Raw genomic sequence first — 6,193 nt, forward strand, 5'->3', positions numbered from 1 at the left:
GATATAAGATCAGTGGACCTGTAAAAAAAGAAAGTAGTACGTCACCTAAATGGAAGATTAGATTAGAAAATAAAATCTCCAGGCTTAGATCAGATGCTAGTAAATTGAAAGATATGAAAGACAAGAAGCTGAAGAATGAAAACACCAAACAGTATTTGATCCAAAAATACCACCTAGATTCAAGGAAAATTAGAGAAGTCCTGGAAATAATAAAGCAGCAAATAACAAAGAAGATTAGCAGATACAAAGCCAGAATTACAATACACAACACAGGCAGAATCTCCAATTCCAGTCGAATCAGAGACGTTTCTACCAAAGCATAGAAGGAGAAACTCTTGCAGCTTAGAAACATAGAAACACCAAATAAAGAAGAAACAGTGCAATTCTGGGGGAAATTATGGGACAATCCAATAGATTATAATAAAAAAGCAGGCTGGGTAAAAGAGGTCGAAAAATTTAACCAACAAATGCAAGATCTAATAATAACACCAGAATTAATAAGTAAAAGAGCAAAGAAAATTAAAAATTGGACTACACCAGGCAACGATGAACTGTATGACTTTTGGCTTAAACACCTAACAAGCCTTCATAAACAACTATCAAAACAGTTCAATCACATTTTGCAAGGAGGTGATATTGAACAATGGCTAACAACTGGGAAAACTCATCTCATAATGAAAGACTCAGCATGGCCATGTGGTCACACAGATGGCCTCTATGTGTGCACGGAGTTCACTAAAATCCCCACACATATGCGCAGCAGCCAGAACCGGGCTGAAGAAGGCCTGAAGCGGACTGCCACTTGCCAGAGCTACTCTGGGGGAGGGCTGCTGCTCTCCTTTAGCCACCTTTAGTTGCAACTTGCATTTAAAAAGTAAATTACTCTCTTCTTGCCCCCTCTAGATTTAGGAAAACCCTAGCCCCAGCCCCTCAACTGGTAAAGGGCAATCCTAACCATTTAAAGGTTGTTCGGTGGTCGAACCGGACTGGAGTCCGGTTCGACCACTGCCAAAACTGAACCAGACTGGCCAATTTTGTGCACATCCCTACCAGTCAGTGCAGTAGTCTCAGTACTACTTCTTGTTGCAAATAAATACATCTTTCCATAGAATCCGATACTTATAAGAGCCCCTGGTGGCGCAGTGGTAAAACTGCCACCCTGTAACCAGAAGGTTACAAGTTCGATCCTGACCAGGGGCTCAAGGTTGACTCAGCCTTCCATCCTTCCGAGGTCGGTAAAATGAGTACCCAGAATGTTGGGGGCAATATGCTAAATCATTGTAAACCGCTTAGAGAGCTCCAGCTATAGAGCGGTATATAAATGTAAGTGCTATTGCAATAGCTATTGCTATTATGGAGTTGGTGAGGAAATTTGGAAATCTTCTAGTAAAAGGTGTGCAGAAATCAGTCATTTCCCAAAAAGATATCCTGATCAAGGGAGGTTCTGACCTAATTAATTCCCCACTTCATTCAAGGAACCTAATTAACATGCTCCTTACTTAGTGTTACAGGATGTTCTGATACGGGAGAGACGTGTTCTTGGGTCCTGACTCTATAAAAGTACACTGGAGGCAGCCGCTCTTTGGAGAAAGCAGAGTCACCGACTGTCTCCCCACTTAGCCTCTTGCCAAGGAGACAATGGACTTTCTGTGGGTCCTGCTGTGGATGGCCATTGTGGCAGTTCTTCTTTGCAACCTGCTAGCATGGACCTACCCTCACTACCTCCTCAGATATGAATTCCCATTTGCCATTTGTCAGCGGATCATTGCCAGACTGACAGAGAACACAATCTTCATGGCCCTTAGGCTAGTAAGTATATTCTTCTGACTGAGGCTGCTTTGAAATTGGTCTGTCATGGTGGGCAGAGGGGGCACTGTAAAGAAAGCATGAATGAATGTCTGAGCCAAGGCAGTCATGGCATCTTCCGATACATGCAGGTCTTCTATCCCGCCTCTGACTGATACATCCTGATAATTGTATGCCCAGTTTTGATTGTGTAATGATATCTTTTAGGGATGGGGTAGAAACAGCTGATTTTCATGCAGAAGGTCTCAGGTTCCATCCCTCTTGGTGTCTCCGGGTAGGGCTGGGTAAAAGCCTGCCTGAAACACTGGAGAGCCGAAGACAGTACTAAGCCTCTTTACACAAGTGCCTAAACCTGGGATTTCTGCCTCTAATCCAGGGCTGCATGCTCATGTGAAGCAGGGCAAAAAGCCCATGCCCTGACAGTCTGAATCTGGGTAACCCTGCTTCTTGCCCTCAATCTTAACCCAGGTTAGTGAAGAGCAGGGGCCCTGGGACCAAGGGATGTGATTGTGCATCCACACTTTCCCCTGTGTTTGCAAGTACTGGCTGCCATGTTTGATTGAGAGTACTGTGGCTGGAGGGGCTGTGAGCAGTGAATGTGCCACTCTGCACAGCGTACTCTATGAGAGTGTCCCCATGCATCTTTGCTTCCTATGCTGTCCTGTTCAGGGGATGGTTCATAGTGGCAGCAAGCATAATGGAAAATCCTGTATTTTTTCTGTTATTTATATGTGCCTTTCTGAAATAGGCAGGCAGAGCTCCTCTTGGAATTTCAGAATGCATCTGTTCTCTGCTTCTTTAGCTCGTCACTGCTTTTCTTGTGGCACATATAGATTTATTTACTTTTACAGGTATAGCCTGTGCTTCTTCCAAAAAGCCCAGAGTGGTGCACATGGATACATTTATCCACAAAGGTGCAGAGGAGGTGGGAAAGGGTGCTGATAACCAGGGCTGTGCCTGGGGGTGTGTGGGTCTGAGGGTGAATCAGCATGTGTGGGGCCTCCCTAACATTTCAAATAAATAAATAATGAAAGGATTGTGGGTCTCTCTCTCTCTCCCCAGACATGACAAATGGATGAGGGAAGCCGTATACAAACTGAAGTATACAAACTGAAAGGCGTTGGGTTCTACAAAGTAGGAATTTAGAAGGTGTGTAGGTCCGAAGGGATGCCACCTGCCACCCTTATTTCAAGGCAGTGGGACACTTGGTTGATTTTTAATGAATTGTTTTAGTTTTTACTGATTTTGAACATTTCCACCATAGGAAACCATAGGGATTTGAAGTTGCCATATCTTAACCCTAAAACAGATTCCCAGCTTTCTTAAAAAAAAAAAAGCTAAGCTCTAGCCCTTGTAGAAGTGGAGTTATGGAGCAGTACTAAGCCTAAGGCTGTGGTCGTGTGTGCACTTTCCCCTGTGTCTGCTGGTACCAGCTGTTAGGAGAGTTTCCACTGTGTTTGCCGGTTCAGGCTGGAGATGGGTTGTGTTGAGATTAATGTGGTTGGAGGGGCTGTGAGCAGTGAATGTGCCACTCTGCACAGCCCACTCTATGATTTTTCTTCATTCCGTCAAAACATATAACAAAGTTCCCCGTGATATTTTGGTAAGTGAACTGGTCAAATGTGGGTGAGATGGAGGACAATTTCTAATGGGTTGACTCATGGACATATTTAACTTAATTAAAGAGATGGAGGGCATCCTATTCAGATTTGCAGATTACAGACAGCTGGGAAGGACAGCTAACACTTCAGAAAGAATGACATTCCAAATGTCCCTGCTAAAATGAAAAATGGAGCGGAAAGTAAGAAAACCAAATTCAACCATGGGAAATGCAAAGTTGTGCATTGAGGCAACAATAATGAAATGCACACCTCCCGGATGGGGCATATCTCACTTGACACCAGCATCTTTGGAAAAGATCCCACTTCCGCCCTCTGACTGAGGACCTTCCGGATTAGCAGGGCTTCCCCAGCACCACCGGAGCCAGCACGTACAAAATTGGACACAGCCCCTTTTAAGAAATGAAGCCATCAAACCTGGCAGTCTGCTCCAACATCCCTCCCATGGGGGTGCAACATCACTCCCGTGTTGCTGGATTTGTCAATACCTCTTTGGAGCTAACCAAGGTGCTGATTCCCCTTCCCCTCTTAGCTGTCCAAGGTCTATGATCCCTTCAGATCCCTGCCCCAGCAGAGACCCCAACTTGACTAGAACAATATAACAGAAGAAAAGGGAAAGAAACTCTCTCTTACAGCAGGGTGGCAAAAACGGGAAACACTCTGCTCTGTGTTAGGCTTCAAGGATTTCTGAGCACTGACATTTCTCTCTCTCAATGCAAACAGGATTATATAGCATGAAAACTGGGCTTCAGCATTCGCCACACAGTTACGAGGTTTTTCATGAATGGACTCCCCATCTTCAAACAAGACCCGAGGCTTCATATCAAGAAACTCCAGTTTGACGGTGTGCCTGTGAAGCAGTACCAACCACGAGAAGACCACACCAAACATCAAAGAGGCATTCTCTTCTTTCACGGAGGAATTGGCATCTGGTGCAGCACTGGAAAAGACAGAAGTTAGAGTCTACCATATTGCATTTATTATGTTGCTGCATGTGCATTGTAATAAATGTCAGGATATGCTGAATGTGATATTGCAGCCTACCCGTGGAAGAGGAGAAGCCACCTCAGCAGGGATGTGTGAACCAGCTCAACATCAAATTGGCCCAGTTAGAGAGCTCAAGATTGAGCCAAAGACCCCAGGCTGGTTCGGAACGGGTTCATAGGTGCAGGGATTTGTCTGTGTGCAGGTAATGCAGACTTATTGCCGCCGAGGAATTCTGCGGCCTCGAGGGTAGGAGGCTCCAGTGGTTCCTCTACTCCCGCCAGCCTCCCAATGGTCTCCCCAGGTCAGATCTGGCCCATTTTAGGCCATTTTCCAGGCCTCAGGTATGCATGACCCTTGGCATGCAAACAGCCCATGTACTTGTGTGGTGGCCTCCAAAATGGCCACCGCATGCTCAGAGAGGCCTGAAACTGGCTGGGCCATCCCGAGCAGACAGAAGGCTGTGCTAGCTGGCAAAAGAGATCAAATGTCCAAAAGAAAGACAGCACACATAATAGAGATTCAGCATATAGGTGCTTATATGACAATGCCAGAAGCCTCTGAGCCAAGATGGACTATCTGGAGTGATTGGTTGCTAATGAAAAGATAGCTATAGTGGGCATAAAAGAGACATGGTGGAACAGTGAGCAACAGCAGGACACAGTTATCTCTGCATATAAAGTCGATTGAAAGGACAGGGAATGGTATATTGCCGTGGAGTAGCACTGTTTGTAAAAGAAGCGATAGAATCTAGCCAGCTAGAAAACCTAGGAAGACTGGAGTGGGGACTCCCTTGGTCAGCCTGATCAATGATCTCCAATTATTTATTTGATTTGATTTGATTCGATTCGATTTCTAGACCGCCCTTCCAAAAATGGCTGAGGGCAGTTTACACAGAGAAATAATAAATAAATAAGATGGCTCCCTGTCCCCAAAGGGCTTACAACCTAAAAAGAAAGATAAGATAGACACCAGCAACAGTCACTGGAGGGGTGCTGTGCTGGGAGCGGATAGGGCCAGTTACTCTCCCCTTGCTAAATAATGAGAATCACCACGGTGCCTCTTTGCCAAGTTAGCAGGGGAAATTAGGAAAAGACAGAGGAAGGGTGACTCTGTTTTTCCATTTGGATCTCTCAGCAGCTTTCAATACTATCGACCATAATATTTTCCTGGAGCATCGGAAGGGGTTGGGGATGGGAGGCACTGCTTTGAAGTAGTTCTTCTCCTACCTCTCAGGAAGCTTCCAGATGGTGTCCCTTGGAGACTGTTGCTCTCTAAAACCTGAACCATATAAATATATGGTGTACCCCAGGGCTCCATATTGTCTCCAATGTTCTTTAACTTCTATGTGAAACTACTGGGAGATATCATCAGGAGATTGGGCACAGGGTGTTATCAGTATGCTGATTATACCCAAACCTATTTCTCCATTTCAACATCTTTAGGTGCAAGCATAACCTCCCTGATCCCTGCCAAGAGGAAGTTATGGGCTTGAGGAGGGATAACAAACTGAGACTGGATGCAGATAAGATCGAGGTACTTATTGTGCAGGGTCATAACTCAGGAGACTATTTTGATCTTCAGTTCCGTATCATGTCATCATTCCCCAGGAGACACAGTACACAGTCTGGAGGTGGTTCTGTATCCAAACCTCTTCCTGGTGTCCCAGGTTGAGAAGATAGCCTCAGATACTTATGCCAGCTGTGTCCATTTCTTGAGATAAATGACATCAGAACAGTGGTACATATGCCGGATCCTCCAGACTTGACTACTGCAACGCGCTT

Source organism: Hemicordylus capensis, chromosome 16, assembly GCF_027244095.1.
Source record: "Hemicordylus capensis ecotype Gifberg chromosome 16, rHemCap1.1.pri, whole genome shotgun sequence".
In the NCBI taxonomy this organism is placed as follows: Eukaryota; Metazoa; Chordata; class Lepidosauria; order Squamata; family Cordylidae; genus Hemicordylus; species Hemicordylus capensis.